This window comes from Columba livia, chromosome 7, assembly GCF_036013475.1.
Source record: "Columba livia isolate bColLiv1 breed racing homer chromosome 7, bColLiv1.pat.W.v2, whole genome shotgun sequence".
Taxonomy (NCBI): domain Eukaryota; kingdom Metazoa; phylum Chordata; class Aves; order Columbiformes; family Columbidae; genus Columba; species Columba livia.
Window position 1 is genome coordinate 33,083,978 of NC_088608.1, and position 26,483 is coordinate 33,110,460.

Consider the following 26,483-nt stretch of genomic DNA (forward strand, 5'->3'; position numbering starts at 1 on the left):
TACATCTTTTTAGCATGTACTGAGCAGAAATTTGAACCAAATTAAGCTTTGAATTTACAGGATTGTTTTAGCTGTGTGAGAAGGAAGAGGGGAACCAAAGTAACCCTAAAACAATCCCTTCAGCCAGGAGTGAAGTGTTTGTGACCAGCTGCAGCAGAAAGCTGATGTGCGTTAGCAGAGCGAGCTCGTTACTGAGATGGTAATTGGAGGGGAGGGAGGGGGAGAGCTGCAGGTGGTTTTGTGGTATGTGCCAAGTGATTGCTGCCTGTACCCTTTCAACTGGAGCACGAGCTCTTTGGGTGGTGCTTTAGAAGGGGGATTCTCTACTGGGTGTCTTGGAGGGACAAAGCTTGCAGGGTGTGTTGGTCTTCTCTTGCTTAAGAAAAAGGTATTTTTGCATTATGCTCTGTTGTGTCTTCTTGGTTTTCTGTTGCTTGACCCAACTTTGTGTGAAGCTTTCTGCGAGCTCAAAAGAGTGAAAATTTGTTGTATTGGACTATTTTCCTTTGATGAAGAAATCTTCTGTTGGAAAGGTGCTGTGTTTGTGTGTGATGGGGAGTTTCTAGCTGCTGACAGCTTTGTTCTACTCTAATTATGCCCTGCTACCCTTAAGACTTCAGAAACCTTATGAATGTTTAAGCTATTTTAAATTTTTCATTTGTACAGGAAGATGTTTAAAATTAGGAATAGTCAGTGTCTTGCTGCCTTTGTTGCTGCTTGTGTTTTCTGCTCCTCTTAACCGATGGTGACTGGAATGAGCCCTTGTATTCCTTTTGCCCCTGTGTGCTTTGAGTATCTCTGAAGTGTGAGACTAGGTAGAAAACCCCATGGAAGACTAAGCATGAAGATGACCTAAAATGTTTGGGGTTTTTTTTGTGTGCTCTCTTTCAGCATTGTCCTTTCTTGTGGATGAACTTTAACACCAGCAAGCGGTCTGCTGTAGCTCTGGGTAGAGATAACAGCCTCATGTGCGCAGCAAGTAACACCTTTCACTTAAGAAGTTTTGGGTATTTGTGGTGAGTATTTTTGTTTGGTTGTTTTTTTCAGTCTGCTTCACTGAGTTTTACAAGTAAGACAAATATTATTGGTGCTGGTGTGCAAACGAGTGAGAAATAAGATGTAGCAGTAGAAATACAGGTGTTCTGAAATAGGTCTCTATCTTGTTATGTGGAGAAATTGAGGCTATTCATAGTACAGAAGCTTAAAAACAGCATCTCTTCATGTGTGGGAAATAAGCAAATGGACAGTGAATGATTGATCACAATGGAGAGATACAGATTCACCTGAGACGTTACCCATTGCATGCTTAAGAAATAGCATGACAAATACTGTTTGTTTGTTTTTCTTTCTTTTTCCCTAGCCAACGTAATGGAGTAGTTTTTTTCTCTGCACATTTCAGACAGTGTTTTAAAACTTGCTATTAACAAACAGAAGAAAATCATTTCTGCTTTTTGTTCTAAAAAAAAATAAATTTTGTTTCAGTTTTGTGGCTTTTATGACAAGGAAAATATCTTTTAAGAAGAAAATGTGCAAGGTGTAAATAAGAGTTTACTGTATTTTGCCAATTATCTTAATTCTAGTGTGCTGGGTATTCTTATTTTATAACCACATCTTCATTCTCACATGAAAATGGTAAAAGTCTTATTTGGAGAAGGGTGAATATTTCTGCAGAAGATATATGAAAGTGCTTTTGTAAGGAGGTCTAGACAGCGATATTTCCCTCTTTGCTGAGCAATGCACAGAAACAGCCTGAGACAAAGCCCGGCTTGTTGATGGAGTGTGGCACAGATAGCAGCTGCAAGCAGTTAAGGGCTAGAGGAATCGTTTCAGAGCTGCCGTCTTCCCCACACAGACCCACCCAGTTCTTACACTCCTAGTCCCTGGGGGCAGGCAGAGTAAGGTATTAATGTAAAATGCTATTTCTTATTCCTGTTGTTAACAAAACTGTGTTTTGGGAACAGTGTATGTTAAATTTAAATAGTCTGGAAAGGCAATACTTGTGAATGCTCTCTTAAAAATGTGGATAATGCTGGTATGTCTAATTCCTTGTAAGCTCCTCCTCATGTTTAGACCGTTTTACAACCCATGAAAGTAGGAAGGCTTTCTGGTGCTCTTGGTGTTGTTACCAAATGTATTTTCTTCTGCTTGCCAGCTTCTAAAAGCCAGGTACTACTTTGGTCTTGAGCGTGTTTGTATTTCTGTCAGCCACCTTCTTTCGGCTTTTGTTAGAAACACATGTTTATTTGAGGCAAGCCTGTTCTGTAATGTTTTGCTGATGCCTTTGAAACAAATGGTGGTTGGACAGTTGTCAGAAACAGCCTCTCTCCTTTGAGTATGAGAGGAGGGTGCAAAGGCCATGTATCCTCTCCCCATACATCTGGTGCTCCCACCCGTTGTCCATCCCGCTTGTCCCAGTGAAAGAGCAGCATGGCTCCTCTAAGGTGTGTTGTCAGCCTACAAGGCATATCTCAAGTATGGGATGGACTGGCTAACCTCTTTCTGGAGGATCTGTGAACAAGGAGCTGGGGTGCAAAGTCTGGTCCAAGTTAATGAGTCTTTTGTTGTGCTGTATTTGCTAATTCTGGCTTCCCTCTGTCTTGGTCGTGGCTTCTAATAATGCAAGGTTGGCCATTGGTGGCTCAGGTAGCGCAGTGTGAACCATTTTCATGTTTGGTTTCATCTACTTTAACTGAAAAATCAAATTTTTATTGCGGCTCGTGCAAATCCAGATTCTTGAACTTCAGTCAGCTGCAACAATCAATTCCCTTGGGCTTCAGCCTGCAGTTCTCTCCTGTGATAAAATGAATCCTTTGACCTGCTGCTAGGATGGTGCCTTATCAGGTTTGTGCTGTCTTAAGCAGCATTCAGCTTGTGGAGGTTACAAGTTTAATGTAACGAAGTACTATCTATCTTTTTTGACCAGCTGGGAGCCCAGTCTGTGTTGAGAATGAGTTTAGAGTATCTTGAGTGCAGGCAGTAGTTGGCTAGAATAAGACAGAATTAGAGCTTGTGCTGTTTCTGCAGTGATGGCAAACTGTGAAATTTTACTACTGGTAGGTAGTTAGGAGACTGGGCCACTGTGATCCACCATATTATACCTTCTCCCTACAGCTGTTTCTGGCTTTATACCCATACAGTGGTTGAAATCCGTCATCCTTGCACCACATCAACAGCACAGGCATGAAAAAATGAAGACTGTGGCCCAATATTCTTAATTTTCCTCCACTTTCTGGATTATCCTAATCTTAACATTACTGTCATTACATCTGTGTCTTGTTTGTTTCTTTGTTTGTTTTCCTGGCCAACCCTTTGGTTTTGTGTGATGTAGTTTTTTTTTTTTTTATTTAGTGGGTTTGTTTTTGTTTTGTGGGTGTTTTTTTTGTTGTTGGATTTTTGTGTGTGTGTGTTGACTTTTTTTTTTTGGCTCATTTGCTGATTATGCAAGCAAAATATTAAGGCTACATTTTCTCTCCTGGATTGCAACTTTTGAACAAACATAACAAATTCCACTCACTGGAAAGTTACCAGTGCAATTAATTTCTTTGGTACGTGTGTCTGAAATCTACCTCTTGGAAGCACTTCATTCCCTGTAAATACAGGAGAATAGAATAGCGGTACCTGCCCCATAACTACTTTGAACATAGTTAAAGACTCATTCCAGGTGTGGGCTTTGTCCCTGCTTTCATGCAAATACCCTTTACCACTGATTCCCTGGTTCTGTGTGGAAGAGCATTGGTTACATGAGCTGTTATTATTCATGTGCACAGTACCGATGGTTAAGTGGAAACTGCTTATATGAGTGAAACCTTTGCTGGTTCTAGTCCTAAGTTACAAAAAGTCAACCATTTATTAAATGTTAAGTATCTCTGTCAAAAGCCTGGGTGAAAATATGATTCATAGATATATATAGAGAGTTCTCCTTACCAGATGAAACCTGCAGGGCAAAAAACTGGTGGCTTCAGCGGAGATGTTGCGCAGATAATTACCACCTGAAAGTATGACTAGTAGAAAATGAGATTGGATGCTTTATATATGACAGTATAGTCTTAAGGTATTTTTTTTTTCCTGCAGTTTTTGATCTAAGAATCATTATGAGGTTGGGAAACCATGATAAAATGGGTCTGGAGCAATAGGAAAGGAAGAAAAGCTGTGGTCAGTTTTAAGGGATATAAAGCATGTATTGCTGAACATTTGTTGACATGTAAACAGTGCTCTCTTAGCAGTATGAAGATGCTGATCACTAGTAGTCATGACTAATCTCCTGACTCCTCTTCACAGGGTGCTTTGCTCAACAGAGCCTATGGACACAGCCTCTTAAGAGCAGATGTGGTAGGAAGCCTTCTGACAGGAAGTTTCCACACAAAGAAAATTTGTTTTAACAAATTCAAAACTTTTATGGTAAAATGCTGGCGTTGGAACAGTTGCTAATAGCAGTGACAGAAAAATGTGAGATAAAGTCTCTGCTGCATTTACTTTTCAGTGTTTGTTGAACAAAAGGGTCTCTGCCTTCTAGGTTATGAAGTCCTTATATCAGGCTAATCACAGAAGAGACAGTAGTAGATGAGGTAGTTTGGTTATTAGCATAAATTAGAGGAGTTCTGTCATGTTCTTGCTCTTTACTGTAGTCCCCAGAAAGCCAAGGTAATATCAGAGCTCTGTGATGCACAGGGAATGGCACATGTTGATAAGAGTATTTGTTACCTGGGAAGTTTATCACCTAAAGCAAGAGATGAGTATTACTTTCTTGCTGATGTTGGGCTTTTCAGACATAACTGTGAAGCAACACTAATACATCTTACTGATGTTTTGTCAGTCACAATGTGGGAGGCAACTTGCATCCCTGGCTCACATGAATAAACCTTGAGCTGTATCCTCCCTTCCCTGACCTTGGCTTCTCCAAGGGAGCTTGAAATAGATAAGAAACCTTTTGAGGCAGAGAAAGATAATGTGTCCTAGATCACAAGGTAGGTGGCAGACCCAGAACAGACCTCAGAAATCTTGCTCTACAAGTCAGCATCCTCTTTATCTGCCACAGAGCTTTATGTTGGGTTTGGGCTGAGAAAATAAAATCTGGGTACCTTTCAATACTCCTTGTGATACTTGTCTAGAAACAGCACTTTCTACCTCACTCTGCCCTGGCTATGCCCTGTACTTTTGAGTGCTGTGAAGAGGGTGGAGTAGGTACCGATGCCAGTCCTGGAATAAAATGTTTCTCCACATCCGAAGTATTGGCACTTAGCTGGGTCTGGGTGGAGTTTAGGGCACCAAACCAAATCAGTCCTACTGGGACCAGGGCTGATGGGACCACTCTTGCAAGACTAGATGTAACCATCTGAGTGTACTGAATGGAGTCAGTAAATGGCAAAAGTTTGTAAGTGTTTGGATCGTGCCTTAAATGGTCACATCAGCCACAGTCTGCACTGTGCCAAGATCATAAAACCATGTTAAATTCTTGCTTGCCAGCTCTTGATAAAAGAGCAAAACTGTCATGCAAATTCTTTGCAGATAAAACTGTGTTTAAACACTTCTACTCCATAATTTAGTGCCTTTTTTTAAACTGCTCCAAGTTGATGACTTTACAGCAGACACAACTTCAGTGGATAAATATTATTTCTGAGTGGTGTAATGGTGGTTTGTCATCCTAACGTTCAGGCAACTCATACTGGTATACCGGCTAAAACAGGGGAAAGTCATTTTTCCTACTTTAAGTTTCTGAAACTTTCAGGATTGTATTTTTAAGCATATATGGAACCAGTTACTGAAAGAGTGAAATAACTCATTGTGCAAAAAAACAACTGTGCTAGTGATTGAGGATGGACTCAAGTTCGATTCTGCTTGCAGGAGAACTAATGCTCTTCTAGCTTTACACAGCCTCTAACTATTGCTGTAATGCTCTGGGAACATGTATTTTTTTGAGTGAAGGTGCTTTTTGTTCCTCTTCTTTTTTAGAAAAGCATAGAGAAGAAACTTTCTCACACTCTACAAGCCAAAAGTAATCTTGTTTATTCCAAATGGGCAAATGGTAGAAACATTCAAATTCAGTGCTTTTTGAACCTCCAAATAGTCAGGCTTATCTGCTCTAGACGTGGCTAATATTTGAGGTGAGGAAGTTATGACTGTTAGTGTGTGGTGTTCCTTATCACCACAGTATTCATCCTAGAGTGATTTCTCTTGATGACTCTGGGTGGAAAAAATCTATTGCTATTGTACTTGCAAATGTGTCCTCACCTCTCAATTTAGTGCAGTTAATTCTGGGTTCAAACCTGCAGTGAGCCAGAAGACCCAGCCCAAGCTTGACAGTGAAATTATGTTAGGTACAATACTAGGCAGAAATGTGCAAAAAGGATTAAACACCACTGGAGGATGTTCAATGGGATGAATGCAAAAAGCTTCAGTGGCCTTTTATCAGAAGCGCAGAAATGTCACATCAAGCATATATTTATTTTAAAATCCAATGGTGTAATCCAGAGGGGCTGGAATATGTTGATTGAATTTTGTTAATTAGAATTGATGCATTTCGCATCAGACATCGAAAGCAGCTGATCGTGTATGGTATTGGCTTAAGTTTGTCGCAAAATCCAAAGCACTGAAATAAGTTAAGTCTTGTGCTGACTCTTGAAGCTTTGTTTTCAGTTTGGAGTTCTTAGTGGCTCCTAAGTTGCTGTTCATAATTAGCTCAAGAGTCTGAATTTTCCTGTGTAGCTGACAGCAAGATATGCTGCACAGGAAATTGAACACAAACCCAGAGTACTGATTTTATTTCTTTTTCCTGTGAGGACACTGCCTGGAATAAGGTGCCTCACTGCATGGTACTGGAGCTTTGTCCAATAGCCATCAGACTGTGACTTCTGAGGCTGGATTTGAAATTCAGGCTTGAAAACATAACAAAATGTTTGATCTGAAGCAGGGAGAGAGACTTCCTATTAGGGTGGAGTGTTTACTTTGCTCTGTGAAATGTTTTTATGGTGTTCTTTATTTCTTCAAAGCTCTCTGTGCAATCATTTAAGAAACCAACATGCCGTCAGCCTTGTTAATGGCAAGTCCTGGAAGCATTTTTCAAACCACCTCTCTGATTCATCCTGCCAGTTTCTTCACATATCTAATATTTGTATATGTAAACAGTTTATTTCTAGTTTCATGCCAAAAAGGGTGCTCATGCATGTACTTAGAGCTTACATTTTTGTAATGAAGGGGTTTAATTGGCATCAGTACAGTTATATTGGTGCTCTGTCAGTCTGTCCAAACATAATACCTTCTGCTCAGAGCTTTTTCTTAAACTGCTTTTGGCTTTACTATGTAAAGACCGCAGACTAACTAATTTGAGGACTAAATTAGCTCTGTTCCTGGTAACACAAAGGTTTGTATGTAGTCCTGCTGCAGGCAGAGCTTGGAATGCTAGGGGCCCTAGCATGCATGAGGATGTCTTGTATCGTTTTTCTATTATATCAAGTGATGATGCTTCCATAGGAGACTTGGGATTTCTACCATGTCCTGTAGGTTCCCAAACTGATGCCAGAGACTGTGACTTTGGCTGAAGCCTACAGACCAGCCATCTTTTCCTCCCTGTCTTGAATTCTTCATTGATGGGATCATTTCTAGGATGCATTAGAGGGGATGAGGTAGATTTGGTTTCCAAAGGGACTTTACCCAGCTGCTGCAGCTGCTCTGTGGGAGTGTACCACAGGCAGCCACACAATAACAAGGATCTAGTCTTTATTGTAAATGTGAACTTCACCATTTTGGATTGACTGATCCTGTCTACTGATATTCCCTTGATCTTCACAAGTACCATTGACTGTTTTGGTCTTGCCCAAACCCAGTTCAAGTGTATTTTAGGTCATAAGAACTGGTGAGAGTGGGTTTCAAGCTCCCTGGATGTAGCAGGGCTGCAGTGAACATAATTATTTCACAAGCTTGGAAGCATGCCATCATTCAGAGCCTGCCACTTCCAATAAGCGTGCACTGCTCAAATCTACATACAGCTTAGTTGTAGGCTTGAGTTAAAATGAAAATCCAGAATGAAAGCAGCTAATTCCACTTCAAAATTGGACAAGAGACACCGAGCTTGCTAAAGGGAAACACATTGCTACAAGAATGGCTCTCCACCGAGACTGTTAGTACCGTTCAGGTTGCAGAACTGCTTGGATAAAGCTGGTGTATGTTGTGGGAGGAAGTTATTATCATATAAATTGTTCAACAATTCCTACCAAAAAGGAGTCCTTTTTGATAAGACACTACCCAGGAGCTGTATTTGCCCCTCTGTGTGGCAGTTCGGTTGGGAATGCCATGTGGTGAGCCACAACTGTGCCTATGGAGTGTGCTGCAGGTTTGCAGGGAGTCCTGAGGAAAATCTGCAGTATGTCAGATGCAGTTTTAACTTGCTGAGTGGATCAAAAGCTACAGGGTTATTAGTTTGAGTTTAGCAATTAGCTTGAGCTTAGCCCTCAGTTCCTAGCATCTCTGGGTCAGCCCTGAGCAAGCAGTTGTCAGTGTGAATAACACTTGGTGGCCACATCCAGTGTGTTACATGGTGGACAAACAGTTAAACATGTCTGACTACTGAGCCTGGGACAGTACAGATGCACCTGCTTGTCTCACCTTTCTGGCTTCACAAGTAACTTCTGCTGGTTTCCCTTTAAATACCAGAGGACTTGCCTTGTGCAGTTTGATGCTGAGTATACAGAAGTAGCTTGCAGCCTTCTGTCTTGATCAAGACAGGTACTTAAGAGCAACACAAATACTGGTGATACTGCAACATTCAAATAGTCCACTGAAACTTGACACTGCCAGCTATACCTGGTGTTGTACAGAAAAAGGGAGAGGGATGTCACTGTCCCTGCTGTCAGGTAAATCACTTAGCATATGACTAGTCCTGCTAGAATTGTGCTGACCCTCAAAAGCATTGCAGCAAATAACACCTGCTTCCCTCATCTTCTTTTAAGATCATAATCTCTTTTGCCTGTTTGTTCTCCTAACTGCGGAGATGCTTGGCTTTTACCTGTGGGCGATATTCAGGCAGAGATTAGCATGATGATGGAAGAAAGAAAACCTGAAAGGAGGCTTAAGCAGTGCCCAGCTCTTGTTCTGACCCTTGATTTCCTCCACTTGATAAGAGCCAGCTTCCTCCTCCCACAGAAAACCCACAAACAGCACCTAGTTATACAGTAATGGAGATTAAGAAAGAGGAATTTACTGAAGACCTCAGCACTCTGGGAAGTGTCTTGTTTAAACCCTGTTTTGCACTTTGCTATTATAGTTTACTCGAGTTATCCCAAACCCAAGGAAGGAGAAGGTGTGCTGCCAACTCATGGGTCATGAATTTCCAGACCATGCTGAAAGGTGCAGAGTTGAGCATATTTTTCTTAGTGTTTTACTGACAACAAATATTTGTGTTTGGAATATTTTTGTAGAAAGCAGAGAGTGGGGCTGCTTGCTGGCTTGGAGCTGCTCATGGCATCACTCTGCAGTGAGGCATTTTGAAGACCTTAAGGCCATGTGGGACGTGCCTGGCAGACCATGGCAGTCATTCTCAGCTTAAGATTTATGGGATGATAACAGATTCTGAGTTCTGTGGGGGGTTTTGGTCAGCTATATGCTAATACTTTTCCTTTAGTAAAACTTATCCCCTCTGGTCATTCAGTAGAAATTCTACAGCCTCTAGGCTGTGAAATTTTGGCGTATGTTCTTGTTCAGCTTCCTTTGAGCTTTGCTGTGCAATATCTCATCTCTTGCAGGTGATGCAGATGGTGCTCAACCAGTGGCACTCTCCTCTGGGGTTTGCTAAATTAGGATAAACCACCACTCGCAGAGGCTGGATTTTTTCATGAGATGCTAAGGCAAGGTTTTTAACTTGAACATAGTGCTAAATAGCTTGCAGTATTATTTTAGTTTGGAGAAATGATGTAAAGTCCGGTCTTGGTCAAGCTTTCATTTATGCTGTTACCATCTGCCTTTCTGTCTCTTCCTTGAACTCTTATTGAAACCTGATGGCTTTATTTCTTTGTGTCTTCTGTGGTATAGACCTGCTGAACAACTTTATTTTTAGAGATGTCTGTATTTCAATGGTATATAAAAAATCTTTCATGCATACTCACTTCGGCAAAGACAGAGACTGGTGACTAATTTTAAGTAAATGAATAATCTCACTGAGTTGGGAATACTCCTATAAACAAAAGTCCTCAGGGGTTTCCTAGGATATGAATCAGTTCCACATGTGAAACATTTCGGGAAGAAATTTTCTGTGTAAAATACAATTCTAAATGGTTGTTTGAATTTACACAAACCTACACTTCTTCAAGGTTACAGGAATACTTCCAATTTGTAGCTTTAACAGTGTAAATGATTTGTTATATGTAGTTTTAAATACCTTATTTTCTAGGCCAATTTTTGTGATTTTTGCGGTTATGGTTTCTTATAGTTAAAAAATACTGTTTTTTCTCTTTGTTGCTAAGAGAGAAACACAAACAGCAAAGCAAACTAAATACAGTCCATTTAGCTATTCAGAAGAAAGCTACATCAAATGTAAAAACAAATAAAAGCCTTTCTCAATTTTTTCATTTGCAATATGCACATTTCAGAGTGAGAGTAATATTTTTGGACAGAAGTATAATTAAGACTGTGCACATTAAGGCAATAATAAATTGGCTTTGTAGAGCTGCACACTTAATACCTGCCTTGGAAATGTTGTGACTGTGGAGCTGTGCAGCTTTAAATCAACTCTGTTCAAAACCATATCCTGTGTTTTATTATTTGATCTTGGATACTACTTCAGCTATGTCAGAGTTGTATTTGTACAAATTCACAATGCTGTTCCTATGAATGTCATTATGAATAAACAGAAGCAAAAGTTATTTTAAGTCTGAAACACACAATAAAAAGTGTCACCTGCCACAATGTTTTTAGTTACATTGCAGGTTGTAGTTTTTCAAGTAATACAGTCCTAAGACTGAGGGGAATGTTGTGTTATCTGTATTGTGTCTTTTATCTGGGGTTTGTGTGCTTCAGTGTTGGATCTTGGTAGCCAACAGTGAGGGCTTTTCATGTGGAAATACTTGGTGCTTTGAAATTCCTATACTTTTAAAAATAAAGGCATTAAAAACATGAAACCTGGAGAACTTGGGGGGTGGAAGTGGAGCACTTAATGATGTAAAAACTGAAGATAGAAGGTAAAATGTTGGTTTAATGATGTAAGTGTAGATAAGAGCAATGTATGTGCTGCAGGTACTGCTGTGGGCGAAGAACACCAGGTGTGCTTACAACCCAGGGGTGTCTATGCACCTCTGGTTGCCCATTTGATCTGGTTAACCCTGGAAGCAGCGCATGAGCATTAAGCTGCCAATGCACAGATGTCCTCAGAAGGAAGAGTAGGGTCCCTTAGGAGACAGAGAGCCCATATGCTGAATTTTATTAATAGGGTGCTCAAAGTTAGTGATAATGGTCCTCATCCATAAGTGCAAGCAAGAATTGGTTTACGTGGCCTGTGAAAAGCCATGGAGTTAGTGCTGGGTATTTTTTGATCCAAAATGTATGCAATGTTTTAAGGTATGTTATCTGTGTAACTCAATTTACCAAGGTGCATCTAACATAATTGCTCACATATCCTCAACGTATCCAAAAAGCAAAAAATGCGGATTATTTTATGTGAACTGGCTTATCACAGGTATATGGAAATAGGTAAAACTGATTGTGTAGGAATATTTATATATTCAGGTGTGAATGAGGAGCTGTCAGAACAGCTGTAAGCCATGCATGTACGGAAAGAAAGGGAAGGGAAGGCCATCTATGCAGGGATGTTTCTCTAGCACAGAGACCTACATCCTTTTTATCAGGAGTTATGCTCAATTTGGAAACTCTGATACACAGAGCTCTGATACACTCTGATTAGTCTGTAGAAGAGAGTGTTGGCAGAACCTGGCCCTGCAGCATCACTGAGGAGATTGTAATTTCACGCTTTGAAGTCACTGTACATAATATGATGTAGGATGTATGGGATGTCTTTATGTAGCTAAGAAATATGCACATGCAAAAACATGTAAGAACAATATATAGTATTCCCCTATATATGCCATGGTGGACACTACAGTTTTATGCCAATATGCGTTCCAGATTAGGAATTTTTTTCACCTGGATGTTGTTCAGATCTGGCATGATACAGTTTTATAACTAAAATTAAGAATTTGAAGAACTTCCCTTTAGCTTCTCAGGAAAGGACTTTCCTACCAGAAAAGAGCATTTTAGAAAAGTAGAAAACAAACAAAAAAAGTCATTGTCTTCAGTTGCAGACACAATGCACCCTAAACCACAGGAAGCGTAACAGTGCAGTCCAGCCATTCTTGCTACTTCTGCTGAGTTTCAGGTATTCATAATTTTCAACTTTTAAGCAATGGTTTAAAATAGGTAAAAGGGAATATGTATATTTATACAACTAGGAAGATCTTCTCCTGTGATTTCTTGGATGAGATGATTCACACTTTCACATTTATTTTTTTTTTTTCTCCTGAGTGACCATCTTTGCAGAGACTAATATTTTTTTCAGTAGCATAATCTCTATTACTGGAGGAAAACCTACTCAACAAAAAACTTTCATCAAAATAGGTATGTGTACAGGAGGAGTTTATCCTAAATAACCTCAATTCAGGTTCTCCTTTAAACTTCATAACATCAGGGTCAGAATCAACAGTCCTGTAGCTGAGACTGGCATGTAGGGCACAGCAAAGTATAGCAGGGCTGTAAATAAAGATTACAAGTATCCCTGAATGTCTTATCCGCTAAACTAAAGCAAACAAGAATGCTTATTATTGTATCTTGGGTAAAATTCTTCCTTAGGTCCTTGCTGCTTCTTCCTGCCAAAACTTCTCATGTGGGTTTAAGTCATCATTTATGACTGTAAGAATAACAAACTTTAATCCAAACATTTATGTATAAAGGCTTTTACTGTTGTTTTGGTATAAACAAATGTACACAAATTCTGATTGTCTTTGTCTAACAAAGCATAAAGGACTGGTTAGAGACACTTTCAAATAAATTCTGGGTGGCTTTCTTGTTTTCCCCTGCAGCAGTGAGAAACTTGCTGAAGTAAGACAAGCCCTGCTCCGCTTCCAGCCTCTCCCAGCCCTGTCTTTTCAAATGCAGCCAGCTCCTGCCTCCCCTGTGCTTCCAGGCTTGGACCTCGACCTGTGCATCTGTCAGGAGATCTTCACTTTTGCCTGTTTTACAAGCCTTTGGGTAACCTTGCCTGAGACCTTGTGCTGTTGCTGCATGTCACATGGGTGCTGCTCTCTCTGTTTTAAATATCAGGGTGTTCATTCCCTAATTTGTCATTAAATGTGATTCCAGCTGTTTCAAACATTTCTATGCCTCCAAAGGCTCATAGAATAGTCAGTGTTTTCAATAAGTAGTAGAGACACACAGTGAGTCCGGTCTTCCTAATGATACCATAAAAACAGAAAAATATCGAGAACTAAAAAGCAAGACAACTTAGAATGTGTTCCTGAGGGTTTTGATTTCTATCCAGCTGTGGTCAAATAATCCCTTGTTCTTTCAGATGAGCAGTGAATTTCCAGTAGGGATGGTCTTAGGAAACTTGTAAATCCACACATAGTTTCATCTCTTCCAGGCATTTCTTCTTGCTTTCTGTCAGCCAGTGTTTCTCTTGAACACTTTCATTTTCTGTAGAAAGCCCTCCTTGTCCTGTTTCTAAACTTCTTGGGTTTTTTCCACAATACCAAGTGCTTTTTCTCTTTAACCTAGATTTTAAGTACACTCTCACTTTCATTGGGTGCTCAAATAATTAAAGAAATCTTGGTATAATTATCAAATAATCAAGTTGCTGATATCTGATTATTCTTTGAGTTTTGAATATTACTCAACCTATGTGGAGCAACTGATCTATGAACCGTAACCTCATACTCAGAGGATATTTGGGAGTTCCCACCAGGGAGAGGTTTTTGTTTTGGTTTGTTTTTTTGTAAGTGGTCCAAGCTGAGGAAAAGCTGCAGTTGAACTTGAAGTTTACACTTCTGATTTTTACATTTCAAAGTTAATCAGGTGTGAGGATGCTCCTGAATGCACCTGCGTACAGTTGAAGTTGCTGTTCATGCTACATGACAATCTGGCTTAGCTATTTTTTGAATGCTCTTAGAAACACTCAGTTTGGTCTTCTAAATATTGAGAAGGTCAGTTCCATACTGTGGCCACTAGTATGGCTAAGTCCAAACAGTGTCAATATAGCTAATACAAGTAAGCAGGGAAGGACTATTGTCATACTTCAAGAAGAATGACACAAAACCCCTGGGCAGCCTAGTAGGTTATTTCTTTGTGCTAAAGCCCACACTTCCGCACTCATTTCTACTGGTAGCCGTGCTGGCTCCTTGAGTCCACCTCTCTGTGCTATGCTTTTTGTATTAGTATTTGTGTCATATTTGAAGAATGTTATGGGCAGACTTTTTTTGTAGCACTCATGGTAAACAAATTGTGCCATATTCCAAGCATGTAGTCTTTATTTACAGCAGCTCTGTATCAATAAATCCCTGGTCGAAGCTTAACTCTTAATTAAGAAGGAAAATAGCATTCTTTAGCAGTAAATGCTGTTGGGGTAGCTGCCTGGCTATACTTCATGTAAAGAAAACTTTGACAGTGGGTGGGTGGGCTAAATAGCTCTGTTCTGCTCCTGTTGCCTGCAAGTTGCTCTACTGCCTGGGATGCTGCACAGGACCATTGCTGTCCTGAATGCCCGCGGGGGGGTGTCTACACCTCATGGTGCAGGCAGTTCAACCTTGGAAGGCAAGTGGCATCAGGTCTTGATGAAACAGGGATGAGGATGGCAGGGATCTCTGTACCATCCTGACAGCTCTGCCTTGGGGGTTTCCAAATGCACTGGCAGTCATCACTTTTTTTTCCTGGCTTTCGGTTAAGCTGTTCCTAAATGTTTGGATTTGCAGGGATACTGTCCAGCTGTTATACCCCCTCCTCTCGCAGAGCAAAATGTCTCTCCTCACATGTTCTTTTTCAACAAGATATCAACAGTCTGAGTGCAAGAAAAACCATCATAGACTCACACATTTCTGAGAAGAACTGTTGTGATAGTACACTTGGATAACAGAAGTACATTCAAAGTATCAGGTGTTATCTGGTGGCTGACTTCTGATTGGTCTGAATCTGGGAGGGTGAGAGCTCAAATATGATATAGGATGGTCTCATCTTGCTGTCAGGAATCAGTTTCTCTCTAGCACATCTGCTTGCAAATCCTTGGGTAAGAATTATTAAAAAATACCAAACTGCAGGGTGCCCCAGGATATGATTTGGCTTCACATGTGAGAAACAAAGCAATCAATAGGAAATAATATATAGCCAGTGCTAGAGCATCTAAAAAGACATCATTGTTACTGGGGGAAATTTCCAGACTGGCATCAGCTCTCAGCAGCTTTAATTTCAGTTGTGATAAGGTGTGGCCAAGAGGTCAGAGTTTCGTTTGACAGTTCTTAGTAATGTCAAATGGGGTATCCAGTGACTGCATGATCAGATAAGGCTTGGGATTTTAACTTATTTTTCAGTTTTTCAGCTGAATTCTACTTCTGTGGCAAAAGCAGAACAGCTAAATCCTGAAAATTTGCATTGCTAGATGGTTTGGAATAAAATTTTATTTGGAAAGTCTTGGTGTCTCTGGTTCATATGCCAGAATAGAAGAATTCAGGAGGGTGAAACCTAGTGAAACATCTCTCCAGGGAAGCTTTACTTTGTGGTGGTGTTTTTTTTTTTGTGGGGGGGGGGTTGTTGTTGTTGTGTTTTGGGATTGTTTGTTTGTTTTAATAAAAACATCCTGGCTGGACAGGAGAACTGTGAGTGAATCTATTTTAGTGGTCAGTTCTGCCATTATTTTACACACAGGGCTGCTCTTCAGGAGTAAAACATGCTGCAGCAGACAAAAGTGTTTTGCCCGTCTAGTAGAGAATATAGGGAGTATTTTTGAATTTGAACAAATAAATGACAGTTTCATCAGGAGAGCTTAACTCTGAAATAACTCTCAACTCAAGGAATTAATCTCATTATGCTTAGACTCTCTCCAAATATAAGTGCACCCAATTTTGAAACAGAGAAATAGCTGTTGGTTGTAATGGATATACTGTGAAGGTGGATATTGTGGGGTGAGAGACTTCCTCAAGAAATCTGGACAGATGTGGAACAAAAACAGTTTTGGGGAGTAATGGCTTAGCTTGAATTTATCCACTTCTTTGGGCTTCTGTTGCTGGAAATTCACTGCATGCTAGAAGTGGCAAACTGTTTCCCGCAACTGGGATGTGAACAAACATACTTAGTAATAAAACTCCTAAACCTTAAGACAATTTGGCTTATTCTGATACCTCTTACCTCCCTCATCAAGGTACAAATAAAACTATTTTTGCTTCATAATTCCAGCAGAATAGATTGCCATACTTGCCCATCACAAGTATCTCTTGATTGGAAAAAACATCAGCTTAGGAGTGATTTTCAAAGGAAAGTGAATGAACTGCTTATGATATTTGGCTAATTAATCAAATCTCTAATTACCTCCAAGGTGTATAATGATAACGCACATAACACTTGACAAATGCAAGGACCGGTAAATAGGTATTTTTCCTTGTCAGACTTCTTTCCCACCTCACAATAGCTGTTAAATAAAGTGAGAAACAGTGCATGTGGCTCAGTATGAGCTGCTTGAGTTGTTACAAATGCTCATTAAGTCAGAAGATGGGAGTAATATAATGAGTACTGGATGTTGGGAACCGAGTTCTGTCATCTCATACATCTAAACTTGATAACCACTGTGAGATGGTTCTGATTATTGTCTATGGCAGGGACATGGTGTTGGTTTTGTTGTGTGTGGTTTGTTTGGTGTTTTTGTTTGGGTTTTTTGTTGTTTGTTTGGTTTTTGTTGATGTTGTTTTTTGTGGGCCTTTTGTTGTTGTTTTTAAGGGAAATCTGTCCCATCGAATATGGAGGAGGAAGCGAAAGTTGCTCTGTGGTGCAGGTGTCAGGTGCTTGTTTGGAGCCCCAGAAAAGCAGGTGCCACTCTCTCTTGCTGTGCTGAGCTACCACTAAAGCTGATGGGACCTACATTTTTTTAAATGTCTGTTTGTTTTGGTTGTGGTGGTGTTCTTGCTGTTGGTTTTGTTTGTTTATTTTGAATAACTAATTTGCATCATCTTGAAGGAGGGGGGTTTTTGGAGGTGTGCTATCCTAACTGCAACTGAATTTGGACACTGAAAAAAAAAAAAAAGTAAAAAAACCCCATCAGTATCAGAAACTTAGGTCAGTATTGCAAAAGTTTGAAAGGCACCGAAGGGCTCAGAACTAATTTGGATATTAATTAGCTCAAATCTTTTGGCTTGGATATCTGTCTACCTTTCTTCCCTGTGTTGACATTGCTGTTTCTAGTTGTATCTGTGTCTGGAGCCCTTTCCTCTGAAAGATATCACAGATTTGAAGAACAAGGTGTCATAATCCATGGGTCTTCCAGCAAAACCTTGAGGCTACAGCATGGCAGGTGGCTACAGCCAGGAGCTGTTGTGCAGCTTGGAGACTGAGATGCCTCAGACACATTCTCTGCTCTGTTAAATATCTCACAAAGTGCAGGTGTGATGCTGTTCAAGTGGGAGCAATGCACAGTTTGAGCACATCTCGTGGATTGCACCAGGGGAGAGTATATTCTGGGTACTGGTGAGACAGCAAATATAAGAATTAACCAGATTTAAATATCTGTTAGCCCTTTTAGACATACTAAAACATCCTGATTCTTCTCATTGCTATTAGTATCTCGTACCAGTGGCCAGGTATTAACTTTCTTTAATGTAAAGGATGTTTTCAGATGGCGATGGATGTTTTGTATTCACTGGGTTGGGAGTGGACAGGGAAAGGAGATAAAAAAATATTCCAGCACTTTTTCTCACCCCTGCCTCTTCAATAGGGAAATTGCAGGTTGGTTTCTACTAAATGCTGTGAATATTTATTCCAGCAAACTTGAAAGGGATATGAGTAGTTTGCAGGTCTTAAACTTTACCTGGTTGAATATTATGCATTTTCTCCTCTAGGAGATATCATGACTTCATTTTGTAAGAGTAGTTTAGCTACGCTATTGTGATATCAGTCATCCAAGGTAGGAGCCAACCATGAAGAATGCTTGTGATAGTGCCAGTAGTGTCCTGCTTCCCTGTTTGGGAATGACACCATTTTCTCTGCTGAAGCAGGGGAGATGAATTCATGCCCCCTCACCCTGTTTTTTATTTGTATCAAAACAGAACAACGGGACTGACATGGTCATTTGTTGCACTTTGGCTAAGAGGGTGTTGTGTCTTAATTGGCAGCACTAATTTTAAAGCATCTTGTTTCTTGCAATTATCTAGTTATGCCCCTTTCAGTGTGCTAAGCAATTTCTTAATGGAACTTTACTGTTAAAAACTTGATTAGATCTGGTGCTGCTTTGGCTTAAGCTGGGTGAAGCAATGATAACTTTAGTCTACTAAAAAGAAATGTCAACTCTGAGGAAAACAATACATTAATTTCCTCTTAACAGCATCTCCCTTCTACTTATGTTTGTTTCTCTTTCCTAGTTCCTCTGAAGTTCAGAGGTTTCGTAGTGTGAAGTGTTGGTCATTTGGCAAACTCTTTATACAGAGAGGTAGGAGTTGAATGTTTCTGTCTCTAATTAAATGAATTTCTCTAATTTCTTGTTAAGGAGAATATTTCTTGTGTGTGTGTCATGTTTTGGGGGTTTTTGTTCTTTTGTTTTGTGGTAGTGTGGGGTTTGTTTTTTTTGTTTCCATCTGGGAGAGATTTTTGAGCAGTGATGCTCTAAGAATGTATGGCTGAATTATCTGCTGCTGATTTCAGTGGAGCTGGGCCAGTAGGGACTTTGGCCCACTGTTTGTCTGTGTTTCTCAGAAATGCTTTTCTGAGCAGATTTTCATTGTTTCCTGGAGGAAGGTTAACTCTACTTAATGTATTAATCCAGGCAAGTTTGTAAATGCAAGAACCACATGGCAAAGTGTATATATGGGAGTGAAGGCTACCTCGTGTTAAATTCCTTTATCAGGTTTTATAATGCATTAAACAGTCAATAGTAACTCTTCTGTCTCTGCCTAGTTATAAGGATCTGTTGGGCGTTTGTCACCTGAATGTGTGTTTCTCCTCTCCCTGCAACTTTTGAGTACATAAATCAGCCTCTCATATATCACAAGACCAAATCAAACCAAGTCGTCAGAGGGTTTCCCACTTAGGTGTAGTGAGGTTAAATCTGGCCAGTTATGAATGAGCTGAAGAAATAAGCAGGTGCTTGTTATGCAGTAGTTTACATCAGCTCAGCTCTGATGTGTCTGTAAATACACTACAAATGTTGTGTCATGTAATGAGTCAGGTGAACTATGAGGCCCAATGGCTTCTGTATTTTTGTGGCTGATATTTGTTACTTGCAAAGCAGAGAAGTCTTGCTATGCTTGCAACTTTATTCCACAAGTGCTGTGGTATTCGTGTGATACAAATATTTGTCATCCTTCATTGTAAAGATGTGTAATTCTACCAAGCTCTGAGTACTCAGCCATGTGTGACCAGCCAAATGATGAAGCCAGGCCCATATTGTTGTACTTTTCTTGAGCCAGTATTCCTCTTGGGATTTCCATGATGTATTACAGGACAGGGCACTTGCCCCTGAATAAGGTGACTGACTTAGACTGAGTCACAGTGAAGGAGAGCACTTCTGTCTTTGAGTAACAGAGGGAATTGCAGAAGGTTAAACCTACATGCCCATTCCAAAATGAATATGTGACCTCCAGCGCACATGAACCTCTATAGGTATCTGGCTTCCTTGGATTTTGTACCATATAGGGGATCACAATGCAGGAGTCTTGTCTCCAATTCTGAAGCACAGGTCAAAATTTGGGTGTTGGGACCCACTCAAAATGTTACATTGGAGAGAGAGGAGGACTTCCTTCAATTTCTGCATTTTTCAGACTATTGCAAGTGTTAGGCTGTCTGACTGCATATCTTTCAGTGTCACTGGCCAGTTCAAATGTCCCTTTTTGCACAACTGGCAGCACATCTCTGCTTATTAGATGTGGAACAGTTGTGGCATCTCTCCCTGCTTTGGACAGAGGCAAAACATGGACTTGTGGCTCTGTATAAAAGGCCACAGCCTTACTGACAATATGCCATCATATGAGTCATGTAAGAATAATAATAATCTAAGCTGTCTGAGCAACTGTGAGAAAGATTTGTGGTATGAACAGTTAGGCTAGTACTCGGAAAACTGGATCCATCCTTTCATGCTGTTTACCATTGTCTGCTGTTACAGACAGACTTAAGAGCAGCTGACTGCAGAGCTAGAGGGAAATTTCCCAAGTGTTCCTAAAAGAGAGACCACCCAAAATTCCTGCCCAAAGATATGAATAGTAACCAGGGATGAACCCTCCTGTAGATGAGAAGAAAGGCTATGGCCTACTGCTGCTTAGAGCAACCTTATTCTCCTCCCTTCTTGGAAACTTTTCTTTGTTATGTTTGTAAGAGATACTTCTGTTGGGGACTAGAATATGTAACCAAATACCGGAGGCAGATGTGTCTGCGGGATCCTCTGCAAGTTGTTCTTCCAAAAGGGGAGCTGATTATGTGTGACTGAGCAGCCCAGAAAGCCTGCAGGGTGAGGGGTAAACCCACCACTTCCCAATCTGTCCATCTTTGGCAAGCTTCAGTAAGAGATGAAGAAGGAGGAGGTGTGATGATGGGGACATTATGGTCCACTAGATCTGAGCAATAAAAGGCTATTCTCAGGCAGACTGGTTGGAAAAATCCATTCTCCTTCAGCAGAGTCTGAGTAGACAAGGTACAAGCTATTTTTCTTGCACCTGTGCTAGTTCAAGAACAGCAATCAGTCTGGCCCACCAGGTCTGTTTGTCCTGAGAACACCGTAATCATTCACCATAAAACACCAGCCAATGGAGCTTCCATGAAACACACTCTGAATAAATATTTTTTTCTCCTTCGTCTATTTCTGTAAAAAGGGTCTTTTGATGAAAATATCATTAGTATGTTTGAAGAAACCATCCCTTGAGTAGTTATTTACTGAGTCTTTAAATACACAGGCAGAATAATTGCCTCCTGTGAAAGTGCTGCTGCTGTAGACCAGGTAGAAATGCCCCATGTCCCAGTCCAGAGCCCCCAGTCATTTCCTCTCTGTGCTGCAGACGGTGTGTGGCTGTGTTTGCATGGATGCCCAAGGGGACAACCTCTGCCACCCCTCCCTGTCTGACTAGTGTGGGACATGGTCAGCGTCTCAGACCTTGTCCTTGCCTGTGCACCATGTGTCTGGCTATGCATAGGTGGGGAATAGGATCTTGAAAGACAAGGGACACTGTGAAACCTGCAGAAGATGTCAAGGGGGATTAGGAGTTTTCAATGCCTTATTTTTCAGGTAGTACGTAGGGCTTGTGCGTTAGTATTGTCTAACAAAAAGACCAGCCTCAATAACTTTAAGAGAATTTAAGGAGTTTTAGTGTAGTCTTTATACCCCTCTTGTGCCTCTTAGAGACGGCTGGTGCTGTGGTAATGTTCTTCTCTCCCATCTAGCTGAGTACTCTTTCTAAAAGCCTCAGGCAGTGAAGTGTAGAGGTCACCATCTACAATCAATGCAATTGTCCCCTCACCGAGATCCTATTCCAAATGAACAGTGCCATGGGAGATACATGTTGGGTGGAAATCTATGTAACGGCTGACTTGGCAAAAACTATTTCAGAATGTGCCTTTTACCTGAACATAGCTTATTTTGCTGCAAGCCAAATATATGTATGTATATATTATGTATAAGAATAGCCATGAAGTTGAGAAGCTGATGGAAGGTTACCATATAAGCGGTTGATAAATCCTTGACCCATTTCACATCCCACTGAGCTTTTTATGAATTAAGGAATCTGTGGATCCTAATGACCAGCAATATATGAGATAAAAAACCTGCTCATACTGAAGAGCAAAGCAGTAGTCAGTAAATGGAAATGGTCTTCTTTTGCTGTAGGTGTTACAGATGTTATTTCCACTCACAGTCTGCATCTGCTGTAATATACTTAGGGTGCTGCAAGATACTGCTTGTGAGCAGCTGTGAGGTCTTGTTAGCTGAAAATGGATCAATTTTTATTGTTTGTCCTTAGGAAAGGATGCAGCTGGGTGTGTGGAAATATACAGCTCAGTCTATATTGTTGGTGGGAAAGAAGACAAGCTGCAAACTCCAGTTCCCACCTCTGTAGCGTTGTGCCTTGTCTCTGTGTGCAGGGCTTATTCTCTCTCCTGCCTGAAGTTTTTTGAGGTATTGGTAGCCTAAATTCTGGTTGGAATTGAGTTTGTAAATAGAGCTGTTCAGTTTTACAAACTGTACATCATGTTTAGAGTAAGTCCTCAGCTACAATTACAGCTAACGCTCCCTGAAGTTTAAACTAGATCAGACAGGGAATTCAAGAGTAATCATGTTATTTGGAGGAAAAAAACCCACAAAATTCTGCTGATCTGAATGAACCAAGTGTCTTTTTCTTTGTGTATAATACATAAACTAAAATACACTGGCTGTACTGGGAATCAGTCCTCCAAGTCACTGAGATTCTTTAAAAATTGCATGTACTTTCAGTTAGATCTTAACAAAAAAGGCTTTTTAATCAGCACCAGCCTACATCTTTGAGTAGTTAAAGCATCTTTTAACTTGGGCCTGTGCTCTAGAATCTTTATGTTTAGGTGTCTGCCTCTGCTGTCAGGTGCCTAATTCAGTCTTGAAAAATGGGACTTAGGGTCCTAAATCAAATGGTACTTACTGAAATACAAATCTATAGCCAGATGCTGTAGTAGAAATGCCCAACTTCTAACCTCCAGAAATTTGTTTTACGTTTTCTTTTGTTCTGTTGTGGATAAATAATTATTCATTTATCTAGAACCTGCTTAGTTCTGTAGTTGATTCAATTGCCTGTCTAATCATTCATTCTTCATTGTTTTTTTTATTAACCAGGAATATTTTTTTACTATTCAGCAAGGTCTGGTATTTTTAACATCATCTTAGTGAGGAGTTTATAAGCATTTTTTGCTGTTTTCTCCATTAATAAAAAGGTCTATAACAGTGCTGTTAACAGTTCTGCAGTGCCAGAACAGCACAAAGTCACCAGTGCTGAGACTTGCTCTGTGCGTTTAGACATAGTACAGAGTAAAATGTTGGCTAGGACTGTGCTGAAAAGGTGATAGGAACATTTTGTAATCTGTGATTGCTTTCATGGTGTATTTTGGGGGTGAAATTGAAATGCTTGGTAAAAATGTTAATTTATCAATATATTACTATCATACATGTGTGGAGACCAGGAACCTTTTGAGGTTTAGTGATTTATTAAGTCTTTCTGCAGGATTCTGGGAAGGATCATTTAACAGATCCCTTTTATGCTATCAGTGCCATGCAGAGAGCTGTTAGTCTAAGTCAGCTTTCAGTTCTTCACATTTCAACTTCTGGAGGAAGTGTTTGAACCAAGCCTCTTTGTATAAATAGCATCTTGCTTTCTCAATAGCCCCAAAATCCACATAGATACATACCCTAAGTTAAGGTAGACTGAACTGAAAAACCTCCAACTTCCCCTGTGTTCCAAACTCATCTCACTCTGGAGCTAGATTTGTGTGGGTAGGAACTGCCTATTTTATATGTGTATTTTGAAATGTGTGATCTGAGGGATGGAAATTGTGCCTCTGTTCTAGGCGATTTTCATTTTCCATACTTTCCAGGCTAGTCTCTTAATAAACTAATATTGATCGTGCCTATATTCAGTGTTAAGAGGAGGATGGCTTTGTGTTCTCAACTTCAGGCCACAGTGGTGGTCCAGCCGTGGCAGCACAGCAGCATTGCTCTCTAATGCTGTGTTTGAACACTTTGGTGCCCTTCTTAAAATATCACTTCACATTTATCCATGCTGCCATGTGGACAGCATTTAGTCATTTACTTATTCATATAACTACTGTTGCTGTTTCCATGGTAAAAGCAGTTGTCTGCTGTTTCTGCTACTTAAAAAGCTTTGTGTGCTCAACAGCCCAGAGGAGCCACATGTCCCATTCCCAACATAGGCCCTTTTATCTCTAGGTTACTTTGAAAATGTCTCTTGTATTACTGTAGCTCTTGTCTTAATAATAAAGCTCATGGTCACAGGAGACCACCCATGCATAAGATGTTCAAAGCAGCAAAGGGGACATCCTCTGTTTCTTATAGTAGTCAGGGTATCATCATCCCTCAGTGTCAGTGTTATATGGATATGTTGTGTGAGGCAGCCCCTGCTTGAGAAACACCTGGAACTGTCAAAAAATGAAATCAGTGACTAGTCAGTATGATGTTTATCAAGTAAACCCTCTACTCTGGATAAGGAATAAGCTGTTTTCCATATTGCCAGCTGGGTTCTGAAGAGGATATCCTGGAAGGAGGCTGCATGAGGATGTATATTTGGGGAGAAAATGAGCAGAAAGAGCATTAGATGTGTAGCAATGGTTCTTAAGATAAAGTAACAATCTGAGTATCAGGCTCAATGGGCAAAATGACTTTATCTGGGAAGAAATCAGAAGAGGAGAGGTCTATAGGCTAATGTCATAACTTTGTTAGCTTTAGGAGCTGCTGACTGTGACAGCAATGCCAGCTGAGCATTGGGGCTAACATTGTTCAGTAGCATGTGTATGGTATGACATAGGATCCTTTGCATCTAACGCAGATTTCCTTGCCAAAGTTGGTGTATAAATGTACATTTTGACCTGTAACTTCATCACTGTAGACAAATCTAAGCTAGGATAGATGCTATATTTAAAGCTGAGATTATAATAGTACTTACTATGGTTATAGCCTTCCCACAGTACTAAGGAAACATGACAAATCCAAGCCAACTATTTTTCCAGATTTTGTGCCAGAATTCAGTTTGCATAGGTGGCAATATTGGAAACTCACCAGAGAAAGCTTTTTATCAGACCATTCATTTCTACTAGCTGTTCTCATCTTGAATCCCACTGAATCTGAGTCTAAACCTGCCATAGCAGAAAAAGCCAAACACTCTGCTATCCAAAACAACTCACTAGTTTCAAACCTACCGCAGATTGAAACAAGCAAGTCTCAGATAAAGGCAAAGCTGGGCTTTTCCATTTCCTCTGCTTATCAGAGCCAAAACCCCTTTTCTAACAAGTTGAACTCATCCAAAGGAACTCAAAGGAGAATATGGGTAATTGGCTGGTTGCTTTCTGCACACACGTGTAGGTTTTCACCATTGGCACAGGCAAGTAAAATATCACATAGTGTGCTGAGGGCCACCCACTGGGCAGATCAGTGGGTAAAAATGTGAGTTCGCCTGAAGGCTGTTCTTGCTTCACTTCAGACAGCTTGGAGGTGAGAAAAGGGAGCGAGCTGTAATTAGTGACCTCTGCCATTGAGAGTTATGTCTACACTTCAGCCAAATGACACCTCTGAGTAAGAGCGCTGAGCAATTAATAATAAACTTGGAGTTCTCAGACAAAAGGTCTGTTGCAGTGAAACTTTAGGAAATTGGGCTATTGTCCAGTTATCTGAAGATACTGAATGGTCTGGTTCTACAAATAATACAAGAATCACTCTGGAACTCTAATATGGGTACTCTTTTAGAATAGACATATATACGCATTCTTATATGGAAAACAATCATAATAATTTTACTTTTTGAACAGTTCTACCAAGTGGCCACTCATCCTGAGCTGGTCCCTTTCTGGGAACCAAGCCACTTGGAAGCTGAGTCTTTTGATCTAGTGAGCTTTTAGCAGTCTTGGAACATGAGTTACTTGTTTCAGACCAGTGTCTCCTGTCTGTATCTGGAAGGAGCCAACAAAGATGGCCACAAATGGTATCACCTCTGAAATTCAGGGTTGTGAATGTGAATGATAGAGATGGGTGAATCCATAAGCAGCTGAAGATGAAATAGTGCTCAGCAGATTGAAATCTCTTGTGCATTGTGTGCCTTGGGAGCAGCAGTTAGTGCTAAGCTCTCTTAAAATTCCTGAAGTCACCAATTATCTAGGCTTGAACAGCTGTTGAAAACCTTTTACTAAGGTTCTGTTACATTGGAAAGCAAAGGAAGGATCAAAGTCTCATGACTATGAGAATATATTAAGCATTTTGAAGGCTGAGGTTCCCCTTTTCTCCAGAGAATATTATTAATTTTGCTGAGTTTTGAAAAACCAGACCACACCATGTCCAAAAAGAAGAGCAGCTAATGATGCTGGGTGAACTGACTGTTCTTAGATGTGGAGTCCTATGTGCAGAATCAGCTCCCCTGGGATTCTCACTGGAGAGGGTTCCTGACTGCAGCAGTAAATGTAGCTTGAGGCATTCAATAACTATATAAAATTCTTCATTACAAAATAAGAGCCACTGTATCTTCTTTATTCACTTGGCTCCATGTATTTGCTCAATCTGTTTCTCTGTTATATTTTAATGGCTGAGAGGTAAT

The 26,483-nt window shown here is 40.3% G+C and overlaps 1 long non-coding RNA gene across 2 annotated transcripts in view; it reads left to right on the plus strand.

Moving 5' to 3' along the window:
• Positions 1-251: 251 nt before the first annotated feature.
• The window catches only part of LOC110358223 (uncharacterized), a 69,024-nt gene continuing 42,792 nt past the window's right edge, over positions 252-26,483 (plus strand). For both annotated transcript variants that reach the window (XR_002412420.2, XR_010473742.1), the window contains exons 1-2: positions 252-388; positions 892-1,016. This is a non-coding gene — a long non-coding RNA (uncharacterized LOC110358223). The remainder of the gene's footprint in view (positions 389-891; positions 1,017-26,483) is intronic.